Source organism: Crinia signifera, chromosome 2, assembly GCF_055691185.1.
Source record: "Crinia signifera chromosome 2, ASM5569118v1, whole genome shotgun sequence".
Classification (NCBI taxonomy): domain Eukaryota; kingdom Metazoa; phylum Chordata; class Amphibia; order Anura; family Myobatrachidae; genus Crinia; species Crinia signifera.
The window spans coordinates 50,538,755-50,564,021 of NC_139218.1; the positions used below are offsets into that span (position 1 = coordinate 50,538,755).

At 43.9% G+C, this 25,267-nt stretch overlaps 1 protein-coding gene across 1 annotated transcript in view; it reads right to left on the bottom strand.

The window, feature by feature from the left end:
- ABHD11 (abhydrolase domain containing 11) overlaps nucleotides 1–25,267 on the bottom strand; it is a 54,609-nt gene that overhangs the window by 22,230 nt on the left and 7,112 nt on the right. The gene's annotated exons all lie outside the window — the stretch shown is intronic.

The window sequence follows — 25,267 nt, forward strand, 5'->3', positions numbered from 1 at the left end:
GAGCCCTTTTTTTCAAATCTGACATGTCTCACTTAAGTGGTGATAACTTTTTTTTGCTTTTACTTATCCCAGTGATTTTGAGGTTGTTTTCTCGTGACACATTGTACTTCAAGTTAGTGGTAAATTTGGGTCGATACAGTCTGTGTTTTTTTGTGAAAAATACCAAAATATCGTGAAAAAATTGAAAATTTAGCAATTTGCAAAATGTTAAATTTTCTGCTTGTGAGACAAATAATCATACCACTCAAAATAGTTAATAACTAACATAGACCATATGTCTACTTTATGTTTCCATCATTATTTCAACTTCCTTTTAATTTTTTTGGACACTAGGAGGCTTACAATATGAATAGCAAATTCTCAAATTTTCAAGAAAATTTCAAACACTGATTTTTTTAGGGACCAGTTCAGTTCTGATGTGACTTTGAGGGACTTGTATGTGAGACACCCCCATAAATGATGCCATTTCAAAAACTGCACCCCTCACAGTATTCAAAACAGCATTTTGGAAGTTTGTTAACCCTTTAGGTGTTTCACAGGAATTAAAACAAAGTGTAGGTGAAATTTCAAAATTTCTTTTTTTTTGCAGAGTTTCAATTTTAATACATTTTTCTAACGAATACAGTAGATTTTACTAGAGAAATGTGACTAAAAATTGATTCCCCCAATTCTTTTGTTTTCAAAAATATCCTATATGTGGCCCTAGTGTGCACGTTGACCAAACCACAGGCTTCATAATAGAAGGAGCACCTACTTGATTTTGGAGCCTCCTTTTTATGAGATTTTTTTTTAGGCACCATGTAGGTTTCTAGGCACCATAAGTGCTAAAAGTTAGGAACCTCCCCCACAAGTCACCCCATTTTGCAATCTACACCCCTCAGGGAATTCATCTAGGGGTATAGTGTACATTTCAAACCCCCAGGGGTTTCACCAATTTTGGTACAACTGGGCTGTGAAAATGAAAAATTACATTTTTTTTACACAAACATGCGCTTCTGGCTCAAGATTTTTCATTTTCACAAGGAATGAAGGAGACAAAGCACCCCAAAGTCTGTGCCCCAATTTCTCCCGAGTACGGCAATGCCTCACATGTGACCAAAAAATACCAGTTGGGCGCATGGCAGGACTCAGAAGGGAAGGAGTGATTTTTGGATTTTGCAGCACAGATTTTGGTGGAATGAATGGTGGGTGCTATGTTGCATTAGCAAGACTCCCAAAGCACCAATACAGTGGAACCCCCCCACAAGTCACCCCATTTTGCAAAGTACACCCCTCAGGGAATTCATCTAGGGGTATAGTGTACATTTCAAACCCCCAGGGGTTTCACCAATTGTGGTACAACTGGGCTGTGAAAATGAAAAATTAAATTTTTTTACACAAACATGCACTTCTGGCTCAAAATTTTTCATTTTCACAAGGAATGAAGGAGACAAAGCACCCCAAAGTCTGTGCCCCAATTTCTCCCGAGTACGGCAATGCCTCACATGTGACCAAAAAATACCAGTTGGGCGCATGGCAGGACTCAGAAGGGAAGGAGTGATTTTTGGATTTTGCAGCACAGATTTTGGTGGAATGAATGGTGGGTGCTATGTTGCATTAGCAAGACTCCCAAAGCACCAATACAGTGGAACCCCCCCACAAGTCACCCCATTTTGCAAAGTACACCCCTCAGGGAATTCATCTAGGGGTATAGTGTACATTTCAAACCCCCAGGGGTTTCACCAATTGTGGTACAACTGGGCTGTGAAAATGAAAAATTAAATTTTTTTACACAAACATGCACTTCTGGCTCAAAATTTTTCATTTTCACAAGGAATGAAGGAGACAAAGCACCCCAAAGTCTGTGCCCCAATTTCTCCCGAGTACGGCAATGCCTCACATGTGACCAAAAAATACCAGTTGGGCGCATGGCAGGACTCAGAAGGGAAGGAGTGATTTTTGGATTTTGCAGCACAGATTTTGGTGGAATGAATGGTGGGTGCTATGTTGCATTAGCAAGACTCCCAAAGCACCAATACAGTGGAACCCCCCCACAAGTCACCCCATTTTGCAAAGTACACCCCTCAGGGAATTCATCTAGGGGTATAGTGTACATTTCAAACCCCCAGGGGTTTCACCAATTGTGGTACAACTGGGCTGTGAAAATGAAAAATTAAATTTTTTTACACAAACATGCACTTCTGGCTCAAAATTTTTCATTTTCACAAGGAATGAAGGAGACAAAGCACCCCAAAGTCTGTGCCCCAATTTCTCCCGAGTACGGCAATGCCTCACATGTGACCAAAAAATACCAGTTGGGCGCATGGCAGGACTCAGAAGGGAAGGAGTGATTTTTGGATTTTGCAGCACAGATTTTGGTGGAATGAATGGTGGGTGCTATGTTGCATTAGCAAGACTCCCAAAGCACCAATACAGTGGAACCCCCCCACAAGTCACCCCATTTTGCAAAGTACACCCCTCAGGGAATTCATCTAGGGGTATAGTGTACATTTCAAACCCCCAGGGGTTTCACCAATTGTGGTACAACTGGGCTGTGAAAATGAAAAATTAAATTTTTTTACACAAACATGCACTTCTGGCTCAAAATTTTTCATTTTCACAAGGAATGAAGGAGACAAAGCACCCCAAAGTCTGTGCCCCAATTTCTCCCGAGTACGGCAATGCCTCACATGTGACCAAAAAATACCAGTTGGGCGCATGGCAGGACTCAGAAAGGAAGGAGTGATTTTTGGATTTTGCAGCACAGATTTTGGTGGAATGAATGGTGGGTGCTATGTTGCATTAGCAAGACTCCCAAAGCACCAATACAGTGGAACCCCCCCCACAAGTCACCCCATTTTGCAAAGTACACCCCTCAGGGAATTCATCTAGGGGTATAGTGTACATTTCAAACCCCCAGGGGTTTCACCAATTGTGGTACAACTGGGCTGTGAAAATGAAAAATTACATTTTTTTACACAAACATGCACTTCTGGCTCAAAATTTTTCATTTTCACAAGGAATGAAGGAGACAAAGCACCCCAAAGTCTGTGCCCCAATTTCTCCCGAGTACGGCAATGCCTCACATGTGACCAAAAAATACCAGTTGGGCGCATGGCAGGACTCAGAAGGGAAGGAGTGATTTTTGGATTTTGCAGCACAGATTTTGGTGGAATGAATGGTGGGTGCTATGTTGCATTAGCAAGACTCCCAAAGCACCAATACAGTGGAACCCCCCCCACAAGTCACCCCATTTTGCAAAGTACACCCCTCAGGGAATTCATCTAGGGGTATAGTGTACATTTCAAACCCCCAGGGGTTTCACCAATTGTGGTACAACTGGGCTGTGAAAATGAAAAATTACATTTTTTTACACAAACATGCACTTCTGGCTCAAAATTTTTCATTTTCACAAGGAATGAAGGAGACAAAGCACCCCAAAGTCTGTGCCCCAATTTCTCCCGAGTACGGCAATGCCTCACATGTGACCAAAAAATACCAGTTGGGCGCATGGCAGGACTCAGAAGGGAAGGAGTGATTTTTGGATTTTGCAGCACAGATTTTGGTGGAATGAATGGTGGGTGCTATGTTGCATTAGCAAGACTCCCAAAGCACCAATACAGTGGAACCCCCCCCACAAGTCACCCCATTTTGCAAAGTACACCCCTCAGGGAATTCATCTAGGGGTATAGTGTACATTTCAAACCCCCAGGGGTTTCACCAATTGTGGTACAACTGGGCTGTGAAAATGAAAAATTACATTTTTTTACACAAACATGCACTTCTGGCTCAAAATTTTTCATTTTCACAAGGAATGAAGGAGACAAAGCACCCCAAAGTCTGTGCCCCAATTTCTCCCGAGTACGGCAATGCCTCACATGTGACCAAAAAATACCAGTTGGGCGCATGGCAGGACTCAGAAGGGAAGGAGTGATTTTTGGATTTTGCAGCACAGATTTTGGTGGAATGAATGGTGGGTGCTATGTTGCATTAGCAAGACTCCCAAAGCACCAATACAGTGGAACCCCCCCCACAAGTCACCCCATTTTGCAAAGTACACCCCTCAGGGAATTCATCTAGGGGTATAGTGTACATTTCAAACCCCCAGGGGTTTCACCAATTGTGGTACAACTGGGCTGTGAAAATGAAAAATTACATTTTTTTACACAAACATGCACTTCTGGCTCAAAATTTTTCATTTTCACAAAGAATGAAGGAGACAAAGCACCCCAAAGTCTGTGCCCCAATTTCTCCCGAGTACGGCAATGCCTCACATGTGACCAAAAAATACCAGTTGGGCGCATGGCAGGACTCAGAAGGGAAGGAGTGATTTTTGGATTTTGCAGCACAGATTTTGGTGGAATGAATGGTGGGTGCTATGTTGCATTAGCAAGACTCCCAAAGCACCAATACAGTGGAACCCCCCCCACAAGTCACCCCATTTTGCAAAGTACACCCCTCAGGGAATTCATCTAGGGGTATAGTGTACATTTCAAACCCCCAGGGGTTTCACCAATTGTGGTACAACTGGGCTGTGAAAATGAAAAATTACATTTTTTTACACAAACATGCACTTCTGGCTCAAAATTTTTCATTTTCACAAGGAATGAAGGAGACAAAGCACCCCAAAGTCTGTGCCCCAATTTCTCCCGAGTACGGCAATGCCTCACATGTGACCAAAAAATACCAGTTGGGCGCATGGCAGGACTCAGAAGGGAAGGAGTGATTTTTGGATTTTGCAGCACAGATTTTGGTGGAATGAATGGTGGGTGCTATGTTGCATTAGCAAGACTCCCAAAGCACCAATACAGTGGAACCCCCCCACAAGTCACCCCATTTTGCAAAGTACACCCCTCAGGGAATTCATCTAGGGGTATAGTGTACATTTCAAACCCCCAGGGGTTTCACCAATTGTGGTACAACTGGGCTGTGAAAATGAAAAATTAAATTTTTTTACACAAACATGCACTTCTGGCTCAAAATTTTTCATTTTCACAAGGAATGAAGGAGACAAAGCACCCCAAAGTCTGTGCCCCAATTTCTCCCGAGTACGGCAATGCCTCACATGTGACCAAAAAATACCAGTTGGGCGCATGGCAGGACTCAGAAGGGAAGGAGTGATTTTTGGATTTTGCAGCACAGATTTTGGTGGAATGAATGGTGGGTGCTATGTTGCATTAGCAAGACTCCCAAAGCACCAATACAGTGGAACCCCCCCTACAAGTCACCCCATTTTGCAAAGTACACCCCTCAGGGAATTCATCTAGGGGTATAGTGTACATTTCAAACCCCCAGGGGTTTCACCAATTGTGGTACAACTGGGCTGTGAAAATGAAAAATTACATTTTTTTACACAAACATGCACTTCTGGCTCAAAATTTTTCATTTTCACAAGGAATGAAGGAGACAAAGCACCCCAAAGTCTGTGCCCCAATTTCTCCCGAGTACGGCAATGCCTCACATGTGACCAAAAAATACCAGTTGGGCGCATGGCAGGACTCAGAAGGGAAGGAGTGATTTTTGGATTTTGCAGCACAGATTTTGGTGGAATGAATGGTGGGTGCTATGTTGCATTAGCAAGACTCCCAAAGCACCAATACAGTGGAACCCCCCCCCCACAAGTCACCCCATTTTGCAAAGTACACCCCTCAGGGAATTCATCTAGGGGTATAGTGTACATTTCAAACCCCCAGGGGTTTCACCAATTGTGGTACAACTGGGCTGTGAAAATGAAAAATTACATTTTTTTACACAAACATGCACTTCTGGCTCAAAATTTTTCATTTTCACAAGGAATGAAGGAGACAAAGCACCCCAAAGTCTGTGCCCCAATTTCTCCCGAGTACGGCAATGCCTCACATGTGACCAAAAAATACCAGTTGGGCGCATGGCAGGACTCAGAAGGGAAGGAGTGATTTTTGGATTTTGCAGCACAGATTTTGGTGGAATGAATGGTGGGTGCTATGTTGCATTAGCAAGACTCCCAAAGCACCAATACAGTGGAACCCCCCCACAAGTCACCCCATTTTGCAAAGTACACCCCTCAGGGAATTCATCTAGGGGTATAGTGTACATTTCAAACCCCCAGGGGTTTCACCAATTGTGGTACAACTGGGCTGTGAAAATGAAAAATTAAATTTTTTTACACAAACATGCACTTCTGGCTCAAAATTTTTCATTTTCACAAGGAATGAAGGAGACAAAGCACCCCAAAGTCTGTGCCCCAATTTCTCCAGAGTACGGCAATGCCTCACATGTGACCAAAAAATACCAGTTGGGCGCATGGCAGGACTCAGAAGGGAAGGAGTGATTTTTGGATTTTGCAGCACAGATTTTGGTGGAATGAATGGTGGGTGCTATGTTGCATTAGCAAGACTCCCAAAGCACCAATACAGTGGAACCCCCCCCCACAAGTCACCCCATTTTGCAAAGTACATCCCTCAGGGAATTCATCTAGGGGTATAGTGTACATTTCAAACCCCCAGGGGTTTCACCAATTGTGGTACAACTGGGCTGTGAAAATGAAAAATTACATTTTTTTACACAAACATGCACTTCTGGCTCAAAATTTTTCATTTTCACAAGGAATGAAGGAGACAAAGCACCCCAAAGTCTGTGCCCCAATTTCTCCCGAGTACGGCAATGCCTCACATGTGACCAAAAAATACCAGTTGGGCGCATGGCAGGACTCAGAAGGGAAGGAGTGATTTTTGGATTTTGCAGTACAGATTTTGGTGGAATGAATGGTGGGTGCTATGTTGCATTAGCAAGACTCCCAAAGCACCAATACAGTGGAACCCCCCCCACAAGTCACCCCATTTTGCAAAGTACACCCCTCAGGGAATTCATCTAGGGGTATAGTGTACATTTCAAACCCCCAGGGGTTTCACCAATTGTGGTACAACTGGGCTGTGAAAATGAAAAATTACATTTTTTTACACAAACATGCACTTCTGGCTCAAAATTTTTCATTTTCACAAGGAATGAAGGAGACAAAGCACCCCAAAGTCTGTGCCCCAATTTCTCCCGAGTACGGCAATGCCTCACATGTGACCAAAAAATACCAGTTGGGCGCATGGCAGGACTCAGAAGGGAAGGAGTGATTTTTGGATTTTGCAGCACAGATTTTGGTGGAATGAATGGTGGGTGCTATGTTGCATTAGCAAGACTCCCAAAGCACCAATACAGTGGAACCCCCCCACAAGTCACCCCATTTTGCAAAGTACACCCCTCAGGGAATTCATCTAGGGGTATAGTGTACATTTCAAACCCCCAGGGGTTTCACCAATTGTGGTACAACTGGGCTGTGAAAATGAAAAATTAAATTTTTTTACACAAACATGCACTTCTGGCTCAAAATTTTTCATTTTCACAAGGAATGAAGGAGACAAAGCACCCCAAAGTCTGTGCCCCAATTTCTCCCGAGTACGGCAATGCCTCACATGTGACCAAAAAATACCAGTTGGGCGCATGGCAGGACTCAGAAGGGAAGGAGTGATTTTTGGATTTTGCAGCACAGATTTTGGTGGAATGAATGGTGGGTGCTATGTTGCATTAGCAAGACTCCCAAAGCACCAATACAGTGGAACCCCCCCCCACAAGTCACCCCATTTTGCAAAGTACACCCCTCAGGGAATTCATCTAGGGGTATAGTGTACATTTCAAACCCCCAGGGGTTTCACCAATTGTGGTACAACTGGGCTGTGAAAATGAAAAATTACATTTTTTTACACAAACATGCACTTCTGGCTCAAAATTTTTCATTTTCACAAGGAATGAAGGAGACAAAGCACCCCAAAGTCTGTGCCCCAATTTCTCCCGAGTACGGCAATGCCTCACATGTGACCAAAAAATACCAGTTGGGCGCATGGCAGGACTCAGAAGGGAAGGAGTGATTTTTGGATTTTGCAGCACAGATTTTGGTGGAATGAATGGTGGGTGCTATGTTGCATTAGCAAGACTCCCAAAGCACCAATACAGTGGAACCCCCCCCACAAGTCACCCCATTTTGCAAAGTACACCCCTCAGGGAATTCATCTAGGGGTATAGTGTACATTTCAAACCCCCAGGGGTTTCACCAATTGTGGTACAACTGGGCTGTGAAAATGAAAAATTACATTTTTTTTACACAAACATGCACTTCTGGCTCAAAATTTTTCATTTTCACAAGGAATGAAGGAGACAAAGCACCCCAAAGTCTGTGCCGCAATTTCTCCCGAGTACGGCAATGCCTCACATGTGACCAAAAAATACCAGTTGGGCGCATGGCAGGACTCAGAAGGGAAGGAGTGATTTTTGGATTTTGCAGCACAGATTTTGGTGGAATGAATGGTGGGTGCTATGTTGCATTAGCAAGACTCCCAAAGCACCAATACAGTGGAACCCCCCCCACAAGTCACCCCATTTTGCAAAGTACACCCCTCAGGGAATTCATCTAGGGGTATAGTGTACATTTCAAACCCCCAGGGGTTTCACCAATTGTGGTACAACTGGGCTGTGAAAATGAAAAATTACATTTTTTTACACAAACATGCACTTCTGGCTCAAAATTTTTCATTTTCACAAGGAATGAAGGAGACAAAGCACCCCAAAGTCTGTGCCCCAATTTCTCCCGAGTACGGCAATGCCTCACATGTGACCAAAAAATACCAGTTGGGCGCATGGCAGGACTCAGAAGGGAAGGAGTGATTTTTGGATTTTGCAGCACAGATTTTGGTGGAATGAATGGTGGGTGCTATGTTGCATTAGCAAGACTCCCAAAGCACCAATACAGTGGAACCCCCCCACAAGTCACCCCATTTTGCAAAGTACACCCCTCAGGGAATTCATCTAGGGGTATAGTGTACATTTCAAACCCCCAGGGGTTTCACCAATTGTGGTACAACTGGGCTGTGAAAATGAAAAATTAAATTTTTTTACACAAACATGCACTTCTGGCTCAAAATTTTTCATTTTCACAAGGAATGAAGGAGACAAAGCACCCCAAAGTCTGTGCCCCAATTTCTCCCGAGTACGGCAATGCCTCACATGTGACCAAAAAATACCAGTTGGGCGCATGGCAGGACTCAGAAGGGAAGGAGTGATTTTTGGATTTTGCAGCACAGATTTTGGTGGAATGAATGGTGGGTGCTATGTTGCATTAGCAAGACTCCCAAAGCACCAATACAGTGGAACCCCCCCCACAAGTCACCCCATTTTGCAAAGTACACCCCTCAGGGAATTCATCTAGGGGTATAGTGTACATTTCAAACCCCCAGGGGTTTCACCAATTGTGGTACAACTGGGCTGTGAAAATGAAAAATTAAATTTTTTTACACAAACATGCACTTCTGGCTCAAAATTTTTCATTTTCACAAGGAATGAAGGAGACAAAGCACCCCAAAGTCTGTGCCCCAATTTCTCCCGAGTACGGCAATGCCTCACATGTGACCAAAAAATACCAGTTGGGCGCATGGCAGGACTCAGAAGGGAAGGAGTGATTTTTGGATTTTGCAGCACAGATTTTGGTGGAATGAATGGTGGGTGCTATGTTGCATTAGCAAGACTCCCAAAGCACCAATACAGTGGAACCCCCCCACAAGTCACCCCATTTTGCAAACTACACCCCTCAGGGAATTCATCTAGGGGTATAGTGTACATTTCAAACCCCCAGGGGTTTCACCAATTTTGGTACAACTGGGCTGTGAAAATGAAAAATTACATTTTTTAACACAAACATGCACTTCTGGCTCAAAATTTTTCATTTTCACAAGGAATGAAGGAGACAAAGCACCCCAAAATCTGTGCCCCCATTTCTCCAGAGTACGGCAATGCCTCACATGTGACCAAAAAATACCAGTTGGGTGCATGGCAGGACTCAGAAGGGAAGGAGTGATTTTTGGATTTTGGAGCACAGATTTTGGTGGAATGAATGGTGGGTGCTATGTTGCATTACCAATACAGTGGAACCCCCCCACAAGTGACCCCATTTTGCAAACTACACCCCTCAGGGAATTCATCTAGGGGTATAGTGTACATTTCAAACCCCCAGGGGTTTCACCAATTTTGGTACAACTGGGCTGTGAAAATGAAAAATTACATTTTTTAACACAAAAATGCAGTTCTGGCTCAAAATTTTTCATTTTCACAAGGAATGAAGGAGACAAAGCACCCCAAAATCTGTGCCCCCATTTCTCCAGAGTACGGCAATGCCTCACATGTGACCAAAAAATACCAGTTGGGTGCATGGCAGGACTCAGAAGGGAAGGAGTGATTTTTGGATTTTGGAGCACAGATTTTGGTGGAATGAATGGTGGGTGCTATGTTGCATTACCAATACAGTGGAACCCCCCCACAAGTGACCCCATTTTGCAAACTACACCCCTCAGGGAATTCATCTAGGGGTATAGTGTACATTTCAAACCCCCAGGGGTTTCACCAATTTTGATACAACTGGGCAGTGAAAATGAAAAATTACAATTTTTTACACAAAAATGCAGTTCTGGCTCAAAGTTTTTCATTTTCACAAGGAATGAAGGAGACAAAGCACCCCAAAATCTGTGCCCCCATTTCTCCAGAGTACGGCAATGCCTCACATGTGACCAAAAAATACCAGTTGGGTGCATGGCAGGACTCAGAAGGGAAGGAGTGATTTTTGGATTTTGGAGCACAGATTTTGGTGGAATGAATGGTGGGTGCTATGTTGCATTACCAATACAGTGGAACCCCCCCACAAGTGACCCCATTTTGCAAACTACACCCCTCAGGGAATTCATCTAGGGGTATAGTGTACATTTCAAACCCCCAGGGGTTTCACCAATTTTGATACAACTGGGCAGTGAAAATGAAAAATTACATTTTTTAACACAAAAATGCAGTTCTGGCTCAAAATTTTTCATTTTCACAAGGAATGAAGGAGACAAAGCACCCCAAAATCTGTGCCCCCATTTCTCCAGAGTATGGCAATGCCTCACATGTGACCAAAAAATACCAGTTGGGTGCATGGCAGGACTCAGAAGGGAAGGAGTGATTTTTGGATTTTGCAGCTCAGATTCTGGTGGAATGAATGGTGGGTGCTATGTGGCATTAGCAAGACCCCCGAAGCACGGTGAAATGATGAACCTAATAATCCATAGATGTGTGGTATATTTTGAAACACTCCTTTATACATAGGCCGGGTTTGTCGGGGCAAGTTTCACAGTGGAAAATAGTTTCCTTTCTTATTCCCTTTTTATAGCAAACTTTGCACCTTTTTTGTGTCCTGCCCTTTCTTGCAGTGGAGGGGATTTCGTTGGGAAAATGCTGCCCTGGTACAATACGGGGGCCAGTACTAGAAGTACTGGGGCCCTCTGCCTGCTGGTTCCCAAATATTAGGCCCTTTATGACTTCCTCTTGAAAGTGCATAAATGTCCCCCTCTGGCCGGTAGAACGGAATAGCACGTAAGCGTTATACAGTGCCATCTGGATGATATACACGGCCAGCTTCTTGTACCAGATATTTGTTTTCCGCAGGGCACTGTACGGCTTCAGTACCTGATCTGAAAGATCCACTCCGCCCATGTACTTATTGTAATCTAGGATACAATTTGGTTTTGAGGTGTGGGTACTGGTACCTCGTACAGGGATGGAGGTGGTACTGTCTCCATGAATTGTTGTCAGTATAAGGACATCCCTCTTGTCCTTATATTTGACCAACAACATATTTTCGGTGCATATTCCCCTGCTTTCACCCCTTCATAGTACTTGGGCAATGTGCGTTTTGGGGAGGCCTCTTTGGTTCTTGCGCACAGTACCGCAAGCTGCTGTACCTCTTGAACCAAGGGCCTTAAACAGGGGGATGCTAGTGTAAAAGTTATCCACATAGAGGTGATAACCCTTATCCAGGAAGGGGTGCATTAAATCCCAGACAATTTTTCCACTAACACCTACGAGGGAGGGGGGGCATTCTGGCGGTTCAATTCTTGAATCCTTCCCTTCATATACCCTAAACTTGTGGGTGTACCCTGTGGTGCTTTCACACAGCTTATACATTTTTATGCCATACCTTGCCCTCTTACTGGGAAGGTACTGGCGGAATTTAACCCTTCCTTTAAAATGTATAAGGGACTCGTCGATACTAATACATTTATCAGGGATGTATAGCTCTGCAAATTTGGCACTGAAATGATCAATGACCGGCCTGACTTTGAATAGCCTGTCAAAGGTGGGATCATCTCTGGGTGGGCACTGTGCATTATCGGTGTAATGTATAAATTTATGGATTGTCTCAAAACGAGTCCGAGTCATGGCCATACGGTAAAATGGGGTGCTGTACAGAACATCTGTACTCCAATATTGCCTAATTTGTGGCTTTTTTACTATGCCCATATGAAACACCAGACCCCAAAACGTCATCATCTCTACTGCATCTACAGGGGTCCACCTAGCAAATGATGACGTGGGGTTTTGAGCAATAAACTGCTGGGCATATAAATTAGTTTGGTCCACCATTAAATTTATAAAATCATCAGAGAAAAATAATTTGAAAAAGTCAATTTCTCTGAGACCTGTGGAATCAAATTGGATTCCTGGCATGGCCAAAAACTCAGGAACCTGGGGCTCAAAATTGTCTGGTGGTGGGGTCCATACGAGATCAATTATTGGGGGGGGGGGGGGGTCTCAGCTGCTCTACGGGGGCGTCTTTGAGGGGGTCCCTCATCACCAGAGGAGGAAGAGGAGCTTAAGACGAATCCTTCAAATTCCCCGCTTGCCTCACTGGCTGTGTCAGAGTCAGAGGCAAGCATGGCATATGCCTCCTCCACTGAATACATTCTTCTGGATGACTGGGATGACATTTGGGATGACATTTGGGATGACATTTGGGATGCCATTTTTATTTTTGTGTTACTGGTAGTGAAATGTTTCAACACGTGTATAGTGTAGGGGGGGGTACAAACTTTATTTCAACCCGGGGAGTATGTAGTGTGTAGTGTGTATGTAGTGCAGAAAAAAAAAATACTTTATACAAAAAAAAAAAATTGAAGGGGTTAAAAAAAAAAAATTGAAGGGGTTAAAAAAACAAAAAAAAAGGTCCTGCGCCAAAAATTGAGCACATATGTTGGTCAGTAACGTCCGTCACTGAATAGCGCTCAAAGGCAACAGGAATTTGATAAAAAAAAAAAAAAAAATAGATCAACCCTGTGCCGAAAAAGCTGATCAGTGATGTACGTCACTGATCAGCGCACAGTGGCCACAGGACACCCACAAAATCACAGTGTGTGTAAAAAAAAAAATTAAAAAAAGACCACACAGCACCCACAAAAAAAAAAAAGGTGATCAGTGATGCGACACTGATTACCAGTGAGGGGCAGCAGGTGCACAACCTTTGGTGCAACTGACAGTGCAACTGGCAGCAACTGACAGGTATATATATAAAAAAAAAAACCTCTGCGCCCCCAAAAAGTTGCTGATCACCTCAGATATAGTGATCAGCACAAAAGGCGGGGGTAGCAGACACAAAATATACACTCTCTGTCACTATCTCTCTCTATCTCTCTCTATCTCTCACTATCTATCACTATCTATCACTATCTATCACTATCTATCACTCTAGGACACTGCAGCAGCAGCACTGACAGTTATATGTATAAAAAAAAACTGCACCCCCAAAAAGGGGGGGTAGCAGACACAAAATATACACTCTCTATCACTCTCTGTCTCTATCTCTCTATCTCTCACTATCTATCACTATCTATCACTCTATGACACTGCAGCAGCAGCACTGACAGTTATATATATATAAAAAAAAACCTGCACCCCCAAAAAGGGGGGGTAGCAGACACAAATCTCTCTATCTCTCACTATCTATCACTATCTATCACTATCTATCTCTATCTATCACTATCTATCACTATCTATCACTATCTATCACTCTATGACACTGCAGCAGCAGCACTGACAGTTATTTATATATAAAAAAACCCTGCACCCCCAAAAAGGGGGGGTAGCAGACACAAAATATAGCTCTCTCTGTCACTATCTCTCTATCTCTCTCTATCTCTCTCTCTATCACACTGCAGCAGCAGCAGGAAGTCCCAAGAAGTCAGATCCAGGAAGCGTCCAGCACGCTACAAGCAGTGATCAGGTAATCAGGTAAGGTATTTGCAAGGATCAGGTAAGTATTAGCAAGGATCAGGTCAGTATCACGGCAGATAGGCACGGTGACCGCTCTGCACGCTATTCCAGACCGGAATGGCGTCTGCAGCGCAGTCACCGTTAGTTTAAATGTCGCGCCTTGGCTGTGATTGGTCCGTGGGTCCCACGGACCAATCACAGCCTTGGGGGCAGGTGGGGTGAGGGTGGGGTGAGGTGTCATCGTCACCGATGACCCCCTCATGCCCCCTGACGCCCGGCGGTGATTGACACCTGTGTTACCGAGCGTCTGATTCGCTGGTAACACAGGAAAACGCTGTGAATGGCTGTTCACACTGAACAGCCAATCACAGCGATCGCCGACGGGGGGGGCGGCATCGCAGCCCCCCCTGGGCATGCAGGGACATGTCTGCTGTCAGGGACAGCAGACATCGTCCCTCTGTCACTGCGTCTCTAGACGCAGTGACAGTTTAAAGTCATGACGTATATATACGTCATGTGTCGGGAAGTACTTCCCGGCCATGACGTATATATACGTCAAATGTCGTGAAGGGGTTAAAAAAAAAAGGCGAATGCGCACGTTTTCCAAAACTCGCACATACAATAGCATGCGAATTGCTGTAACATTTGCACGTTTTTACGTTTTCAAATTGCACATTCAAAACCTCATCCAGATGTTTTCTCATAGAAAACTTAAAAATCGCAAATGTAATACGGTACGAATTTTCAATGTGCACACTTAGCATGACCAAAAAGCACAAAACAAAGGTCCAGCCTGGTGAGTTTCATCAGTGTGATCTGTGCATTGTTCTGTCCAAAAAAAGTTAACATTTAAAAAAAAAATGATGTGGTGTGGATTTCTTAAATATGGGGTAACCCCACACCATTTTTTTTCTTTACATTTTTACAGAAAAGAACACACTTCCATGTCTAAAACAAAAATTACAATTGCACATTATTTTTACAAAAATCGCATGTCTAAAAAATAAAAATAAAATGAAAAGCGATATGGTCTGATTTTTTTAGCTATCTAAAAAAATAATAATAATATATCGCACTGTATTGCATTTCACCCAAAATCCCCTTCAGGACCCACACGACCTAAGGGTGGCCATACACCAGGCCGATTTGAAAACTTTGAGTTTAGGTTTTTTTATTTTTTCAATAAATGATTTACTGAGATCAATTACAAATGGTTAATTTTACAAAGATTAACAACAAGACCTCATCACAGTGAGGCATGATTATGACATAACAGTGAACCATGTCTGAGTCGTAGGCTGAAACACATATACATAGAATGGAAGCCAGCGAAGCATGTAAGTATCTATGAGACTTGTTCATCACTACATTCAAGGCTGCGCGTATTACATTTTAGCAGCAGATATACTTTGTTAACAGGTAATACTCAATTACTTTAAAGTCGGAACAAAAAGGAACTGGATCTATTTAGTATCTGAAACCAATATCTATTGTTAAGAGAGGGGGGGAAACAGTTTGAAACAAGAGGGTAATAGGGGAGGGGTAGAGGGAGGGGAGGGGAGGGGGGGATCAACCATCACAGTAGGCATTATTGTTGAAGGGAGTGATATATACGTGTACATGGATTTATTTAGTGAGTCATCCTAACAGTCGTGAAAACATTAGTCGCTTTGGGGGGACTGGGTTGGTGATTTAGGACTTGGATTTATGGTAGGTGACGGGTAAGTGGATCTTCATCAGTTGATATCAAATTCAGCGCCATCTTCTTCTGAGGTTCCGAGATCATCTTCAGATAAGGGGACCATTTCTTGAGAAAGGACATGGGGGAGGGTGAGTTTGATAGCAATAATGAGCGTTTGTCAAATAAGAGAATTTGATAGAGTCTGGAGTGAAGCTCAGTCAACGTCGGAGAAGCCGGGGTTATCCAGTGTGTCAAAATGAGCTTTTTTGCTAAAGTGAATATTAATGTAAGTAGAGGGATGTGCTTGGAGCAGTTAAATACAGAGGTCCAGTGGTCAAAGCAAAGGCATAGGGCTACCTGGGGATCAAGAGGGAGGTGGGTGCCATACATGGAATTGATGAAATTCATTACTTTCCTCCAAAATTTCAATATCTTGGAGCAGCTCCATAAGCAGTGGTAAAGTTTCGCGTCCATCATGCCACATTTTGGGCATCGACCAGTAGCATCTGGGGACATGTGTTTGGATTGGGCAGGGGCGATGTATAATCTATGAATAGTTTTAAAGTGTACTTCTTGTAAGTATGAGGACTGTAGTTGTTTCATCGTTGAGGGGATTGCTGAAATTAGTAGACGCGGGTCTGTGAGGTCTGGGATGTCAACTGACCATGCGAGTGTAGAGGAGGTTGGGTTTGTGGGGGTAATGTGGGACAAGAGAATGTCATAAAGGTGTTTCATTTTGACAATGTGGTTATGATAGAGCATAAATATGGGTATAAGGGGGTCTGTGTCCTGTATAGCTATCATTTTAGGTCTGATTGTGTCTAGGAAATGTCTAGCTTGCAAATACATAAAGAACTGATTATTGGGGAGATCATACGTAGTTTTTAGAGAGTCAAAGGATAGTGTGATTCCTCCTGGGTCAAACATTTTGGTGGCCAAGTCTAATCCTTTGCGTTTCCAGGCGAGGTATTGGACATTTTGTAAGGATGGTCAAAAGGAGGGGTTGCCCCATAATGGAATGAAGGGTGTAATTGAGTGATCTCTGTGGAGGGAGGTGTTGAGTTTGATCCAGACATCATAAATGCCACTAAATAATACGTGTTCTCTGATGTGAGGGGGGATAAGTTTTCCGGGGGTATGGAGTAGTGCAGCGGGGGAGAACGGAGCAAATAGCTCTGCTTCAAGTTCAATATTAGTGTATGTGGAGGAGGATGTTAACCAATCTGAGATTATACGAAAGTGGGCAGACCACGAATATAGCTGGATATTTGGTATGCGAAGTCCTCCATCTGATTTATTTAGCATGAGTTTATGTATAGCCATACGGGCTCTCTTGCCATTCCACAGGAATTTTGACATGAGTCTATTTATTGTTAGAATGTCAGTTTTGGGGACAGTACACGGAAGGAGTTGTAGGAGGTACAATATCTTCGGGAAAATGACAGATTTTAGAACTGTGGCTCTACCTAGGAGAGATATGGGTAATTTGTTCTATCCCTCCAATTGCGTTTTAATGGAGGATATCAAGGGTGTGAAGTTTATTTTATATAGGGTGTGGAGCTTTTGGGGGATAAGCACTCCCAGATACTTTAGGCTGGTATGTTGTAGTTTAAACTGGGACAGGGTTGGATGGGATATTAGGTCAGGGGTGAAGGAAGAGAGCGGAAGAATCTCAGACTTAGTGACGTTAATTTTGTAACCTGATATAAGGCCATATGAGGAGATAATTTCCATGATCGCTGGGATAGAGGTGAGAGGGTTGGAGACTAGCAGGATCATGTCGTCCGCGAAGAGTGCGAGTTTTAATTCAGTTGCATTGACCATGATTCCTGTGTATTCTGTAGAAGCTCTAAGTGCCATCGTTAGGGGTTCCAGGGCAATTGCGAAGAGGAGGGGGGAGAGGGGGCAGCCCTGTCTAGTTCCTCTCGTAATCGGGAAAGGGGGGGATAAGAATCCGTTACAGGCTATTTGGGATGATGATGAATTATATAGTGTCTGGAGGAATGATATGAATCGGGGGGGGGGGGGGGGGGGAGACCAAATTTCGACATGGTGCTAAAAAGATGTGGCCATAGGACAAGGTCAAACGCCTTTTCTGCGTCAAGGGATAAAATTAAATTTAAGAGAGGGGAGGTAGAAGGTTGACTTTGGATCGCAGCTAGAATTTTTCGTATGTTTTTAACGGGGTATCTACCTGATATGAAGCCTACTTGGTCTGGGTGTATGATATGGGGGAGACTGAGGGCTAATCTATCTGCTAAAATTTTAGTCAGGAGTTTATAGTCACAGTTGAGTAGGGATATCGGACGATAAGATCCCGGGTGCGATAAATCCCTGCCTGCCTTGGGTAATACCTTTATTATGGCCGAATTAAAGTGAAATGGAGTTTCATTGTTTTGCAATATGTAATTGAATACTGAGACTAGTATTGGGGCCATTTTGTCAATATGGGTGCGGTAAAAATCTCCAGTGTACCCGTCAGGGCCTGGGGCTTTTGCTGGTTTTAGATGCTTAATTGCTTTCGTTACTTCCTCTAAGGTGATGGGAGTCACTAAGTTTTCTAGAAGATGTTGTGGGGGTTGAGGATAGTTCAGGGAGGACCAGGGGTCAGGATCGGATGAGTTAGAAGGGCCAGTTATAGTGGAAGTGGGCTGGGGGAGGGATTCGTTGTATATTGAGGAGTAGAATTGAGCCATAATGCGAGAGATCTGGGCATTTGAAGTAGTCAGTGTACCATCTGGGAGCTTAAGTGGGTGGACTATCATGGGGGCTCTGGAGGAATTAAGGATGTTGGTTAGAAGCTTGCTGGTCTTGTTGCCAAACTTATGGTACTTATAGTTGGCTGAGAATTGGATTTTGTCCACCATGTTTTGCAAAGTTTCATCTACAAGTGCTTTATCCTGTAAATATTTGGTTTTATGAGCTGGGGATGGGTGAGTCGTGTACGTTGAGTAAGAGTTGGTGAGAGCTTCCTGTTGGGAGAGGTAGGACTTCGTATACTGTTTTTTTAGGGAGGTTTCAAATGTAATTATAGCTCCTCGGAGAACCGCCTTAGCCGACATCCAGTAGATAGCCGGGTTTTCGGACAGTGTGTGTAGGTTATGTGTGTCAAAATCCTGCCAGGTTTCTAAGAGAAAGGTTTGGAATTTGGGGGAGTGAATGAGGTGTGTTGGGAAGCGCCAGGATTTGTAGGTGGAAGATTCTTTGGATATTTTCAGCGAGATGGAAATAAGGGCGTGGTCTGATAATATGATAGGGTGTATTTGGGAGTCACTAAGTTGGGAGAATAGGGAGATAGATATGCAAATGAAGTCTATACGAGAAAAGGTCTTGTGGGCTGCAGAGATGCATGTATATTCTTTAAGAGTCGGATGGAGTGCTCTCCATGAGTCAACAAGTTGCAGGGAGTTAAGTATGAACGGGACGCCTAGATTAGGTAATTTTCTGTTGTGGCTGGATGTATTAGATCTATCTAGGATAGGGTGGGAGGTGAGATTAAAGTCACCACATAGAATTAGTGAGGTCGATGCGTGTGGCATGAGGAGGCTTATAATCTTCTTGTAAAAGGGTTTGGAATAGATGTTCGGAGCGTAAATCGAACACAGGGTATAGTCTGTGCCTTGGATTGAGCACTGTACTACTAGATATCTGCCCTCTGGGGTAATCGAGTTGACTGATATTTGTAGCGATTTTGATGCTAAAATAACAATGCCCCTTGCTTTGCTATTGTATGGTGCCGAGGCTATTACTGACCACTGGAACATCTGCAGTTTGGTAATTTCAGAGGGGAGGAGGTGAGTCTCTTGAAGACAGACAATATCAAGAGCTTGTTTGCGTAAATATAAGAGTACTTTCCTGCGTTTTACTGGAGAATGGAATCCTCCGACGTTGAAAGAGCCCAACCTGAGGTCAGTCATATAGGAATGGGAGAAAGATCCATCTGGTTTTCTTCAGTGGGTTTGCGGCGTATACTGCGTGGTCTGGGTTGGGAAAAGGAGGGTGAAAGGAAAGTGGGGGAAAGGGAGACAAAACAACACAAGACATCGAACCTGTGGAACATAGGAAAGTTAGTACGATCAACATACTATACTCCTTTGAGCCAAAATGGGCATTCCGGGAGCAGTAATAGTGCAACATTTCAATATAATACGTCTAGTAATAGTATCACATTTCTTATAAAACTCGGTGAGGTAATAGCTAACGGTACACTGCAAGCTTGTGACCCATTTGTGTCCTGGGTCTTCATCTTAGCTAGGCTTTTGAGAGATATAAAAAAACAACTAAGGAGAAGCCTCCTAACAGGGTAAGGTTAGGGGAAGGGGGGGGGGGGGGGGGGAGAAAGAGAGGGAGGAGAGTGTAATTTGGCAACCATATGTCCAATTCTTCCTGCACAAACATCGTGGAAATTAACCAGAAGTGTCTAGGTATAGATTTGAGCAATAAAGGATGTTAATGTATAGAGAGTGCGGAGTTGTTCATTCAGGGTATACACATTATTAAGGGTATTCAGGATTATTTGAGGAGTTAGACGGGCTGTACAATACTGTACTAGTGATATGTCCCTGGATGGTCAGCGGTGAGACATGAGGTGGGATCAGCAATCAGGGGGTTATTCAGGGTGATCCGTGATGTCTGCAGTATCTGGGTGGAAGTGCTCTTTGAGGAATTCACGTGCGTCTTCGGGCGTTGAGAAATCGTAGTGGGTGTCGTTCAGGAAGATCCTCAATCTCGCTGGGTACATCTGTGCTTTTCTGCGTGCTTTCGATAATTCTACCGAAAAGTCTTGGAATAGTCTCAGGACATTACCTTCCCATTTCAGGGTTTGTACTTTGCGGGACGCTTTCCAGAACGAGAGCTTATGTACGTAGCTGAGGCATTTAAATAGGACCGCCCGCGCTCGTTTATCGTGTGGCTTTGGTGGAGGACCCACCCTGTGTACCCGTTCTACCACAAGGCTTTTACATTCCTCCTGGATGCCCAGTAATTGGGGCAGGGTAGTGGTGACAAATGATTCTAATTCAGGGCCTTTAACAGTTTCAGGCAATCCCACCACTCTAATGTTATTACGCCGGGATCTGTTTTCGGCATCATCTATTCTGTTCCAGAGTTGGTAGTTCTCCTTCTGGAGTCTCAGAATGTCTTTCTGAGCAATGTGTAAGCCATGGGAGATAGCTCCTATGTTTTGTTCATTCTCCGTTACCCTCCCAGTCAGATGTTGCAGCTGTTGGGTTATTTCTGTAACTGCCTTGTTGAGAAGTGGTGTCATGGCTGCGGAAATGACATCCACTATGTCTCTATAGGTAACTACAGCCTCAGGGTCGCGGGGTACCTGTGTGTTGCCTGGAGCTTCAAGGGTGCCAGCAGTTTTCTTAGACGCTGGAGGTTGCGGTGCTGAGCCCGGAGCCGGCGCCATCTTGGATTCTGCGCGGCGTTTCTCCTGTCGCGGCGTGTGCGCCTGGGTGAGGCTGCCGCTGGCTAGAAGTTTCTCCATCTAGGTCAGGGGAGTGTTAGGAAGCCTCCGGTGTCAGTAGTGAAGCGGGGGGTTGCCCGGAAAGTTGACGGTGAGCGGGTCAGTGAGCGGAGCTGTGTGCTCACGCTGCTGCTTGCATGACACCGGAACCGGAAGCCCCGATTTGAAAACTTTAAGACTTCAGACACAATTTTCCTCCCCGGTAGCTTTCCAGACACACGATAGAGCTTATGTGTGTGATTTCACATTAGATCAATTGTAAGGACTGCAAATCTCAGTATACTGGTAGTTAGTAGCATCTTCAGATCATGTGCGCAGCACATAAGAGCTTAAGATACACCTCACAACCCGTGGGCCCGTGCATTGGGTTGTAATCGTACCAAAGCACCTCCCAATGTGCACAAAAACACACAGCTGCTGAACTTGTGCATTCAGTCCTAAAATCATCCTGATGTATGACCACCTTAAAGCTGGTCATACATCAGGACGACCAGCATCCAATCAGAGGTGTCTAACGATTTCCCCGGCAGCTTCCCAGACACACGGTAGATCGTATGTGTGCAATTTCACATAAGATCTATTGTAAGATCTGCAGCTCCCATCATACTGGTTGTTAGCAGCATCTTCAGATCTTACATGCAGCACATAAGTTCTGAGGATCGACCTAAGAACCCACAGGAACGCGCATCTTACCTAAACACCTCATGATGCTCACTAAAAACACACACAATGCATCGCAAGACGCGTCAGGCCTGAAATTGTTCTGATGTATGGCCAACACAACACTTAGGTGCAGTAAAGAAAAACAAGCCTCAAATCCCACCCGCATTCTACAGAAGAAAAACAGTCGAGTCGGTACATCTGTATTCCGTGGTGGCAACAACAAACTCATCCTGGTTTAGTTTCATCTTAAGTGACCAAAGTTTGTTGTGTTGCTATCTACAATGTACTCTGGAAAAGGCATCACTCCTACAACTGCAAAACCCAATATAACACCAATGGAGGCATGGACACATTTGGCCAGTTGTGCTCATAAAGCCGAAATACCAAACAATGGCCCTTAGGTGTACAACATCAGACAACAAAACTGCATTGGCCAGGTGTCTGTTTCTTTCACAACTAGCTTGCAGTCTGATGGTTCCGTGCTTGGAACGACCAACTCTACCTCCGGAACCCTGGGTTTTATTGCAGGCTGTCCTTAAAGTAAACCCAGTTGCAGCACAACCTGTCCAAACACTGCAACCTTCCCAAGGAACTGGAAGACGTTTTTCAAGTGAATACATTGTGAGACACCTATGTGCATGGCTCAATGTGTAATGTGTTCCGACTGTCTGTGATTTTATTTACTATTACCTCTCTGTGGATAATTCCCCTCAGTTCTAAAACATGTATACGTTATTACAATTAATATTCATTGATTAGCATCTGAACAGAGTGGATCTAACACATACTTGCCTACTTTTGAAAACTAGATTCAGGGAGATTATAGTTGGTAAAATAATTTTTAACAGCACCACAGGGCGTGTCATGCTCCACACAAAGGGCGTGTCTAGTTCCATATATGAAGAGATTGTGAATGTGGCACCTAGAAGCGTGCGTGTGTACTGCTACATCTGAGAGGAATCTTTTAAAATGACTTATATCCAAATGCAGATGAGCCCCAAAGCAGTTAGTAAGAGCTTCTATACTTACTAAAGTGCTGGGAAATGTCGCTGATGATTCAGTGTAAATGTATTTGTCTCTCATTCCTTTTCCCCCCAAAAAATGTAACTTGTGGGCTAGGTGAAATGAGGGAGATTGTTAGACTAATGAGGGAGAGAGGGAGATTGCTGCTATTTCAGGGAGTCTCCTGCAGAATGCAGGAGGGTAGTATGGAAGTCGAGTTACACACACGCCATTTTAGGATAGTATGGCCGCCATTTTGGTTCGCAGAGTTGCGCAAATAAAGTTTACATACCCGAGTATGTGTGACAAAGTGGACCAGAAGAGTAGCCATACTATCACACATAAATTCATAATAACATACTGACACTAAATAAAATATAGTTAAAGGTTTAGAACGCCACACATAGCTTAGTTAGCCCTGCATACATCTGTCTGTATCGTGTTTAGTACCGTTCCGTTCAGTTCATTATGCGAAGTATTCCGGCCATTGCGAATATTCCGCAATATACACTGCCTGATAGTTATGGACATAATCCATATTCCAGAGACAGTTTCTGTTGAAAGTAGGTAACAAAGGAAACTAGATGAAACCAGTTCTTATCCCTGCTGACGCCGAAACCATCAAACAAAGGACTCTTAAAGTTCACTCCCCTGCACCTATTCAGACCAGGTGCAGCGTCTAACCCCCCAATCACAGCTGAACTGACATACGACCTCCGACCAATGAAAACGGCCTTTGACCTCCCCTTTCTGACCCTATAAGATAGGCGACCCAGAGCAGCCAGGGTCTCTTCGGCACATCCACCTTCCCATGACTTTTCTACCGGACTATAGTTCAGCCCTGAACGATAGTGAGCTCTGACCGGACTGCACTTCGCATATATGATGAGACGGGTAACGGTTGCATTAACGGTATTTATACTTATTGTATAGTTGGCTGGTTGTGTCTTGTATCTGTATTCTTTCTCCTTAGCAGAGCCTGTTTAGTATTCATTGTTAGCATATTGTATCACTTGTCATACCTGTATCCTACAGCCAGTTAGATTAACTCAACACCTTAGAGAGGAACCTCAGGTGAAGGTTGATATAGCTGGAGTAAGGCAAACCTTTTTGGTTGATACAGGGGCGGCCATATCTGTTCTCAACACTCCTCTTCACTTGGGTTTCACTAACCAATCAGTAGCAGCAATTGGGGTAACAGGAAAAATACAACATTACCCACTGACGAAACCAGCGGAGGTTACAATCGGGCCTCTGCATACCAAACACTCTTTCCTGTTGGCTGCAGCGGCCCCGACTAACCTCCTGGGTAGAGATTTACTATGTAAAATGGGATGTGTCATCTATTGCACCCCTGATGGGGTATTTCTGGACACTCCTAGAAATCTTACACAAGAAGTGCAAGATATGCTGGACAGTCCTCAGAGGCTAATGTTGTATTCCACTGTCATAGAGTCAAATCCATCTAAGGTAGCTAAAAACTACAGCACAAATACCGAGTTCCCTTTGAACTAAAGATGGGAAGGACACAGGATCAATGGCAACCATAGCTTCAATAGAAACCCTGTTAAAAACCGAAAGTATAGCGCCCCAAAGTACAGCCTCACCATTCGAAATCTGAGGTTGAGCTGGAAAAATACCCAGTGAAATAACAAGGTTCCCAAAAGAGAACTTTTAGCTAAATACCCCTAGACACAGCCCATAGTCACAACCACACTGGGAAACAGAAAGAAAGGGAGGGCTTACAAATCAGAACAGGAGTTGAAAAGGGTAAGAACCAAATAGTTGAGAGCCAATTCCCCCATAGTGCTAAATCCTGGTGTCATCAAAATAAAAGAAAAATTTTCGGTTGAAAATAAATGTACACATTACTGTCATTAATATTTTCTACCCTTTTTGAGTTTTTCTCTCTCTTTTTCCAATTTTTTTTCCTTTCCCTACTTTTCTGTTCCAGAAACCTCAGAAAGCCACCAAGCCCCTCCCCCGGGTCTTGCAAGATCGCACACTGTCCTTACGGCCCACAAATGGGTAAATACCAATACAATGGGTTAATGATCTATTGTTATGTCCTTTCCTCATCCACAGCACCAGCAGTTGGCGATAGACAACTTCTGGTGTATCCTCCTGAGGCAGGACATAAGGTATCTCAGGACGGATTGCGGTTGCGCCTGAACAAGGGGGGGAGGGGGAGGGAAATCTGGGACACATTAGTAACCATAAACCCACAAATCATAGAAAAATAGTTCGAAAAATCTGTCGCACTCCCAGCAGAGAAAAATACCCATTGTGAATATGCGATACCCCATAAAGCGAGTAGTCACAATATATTTTTCAGTAAATCTTGAACAAAGTCCCAGTAACTTTAAGCATTACTCCTAATG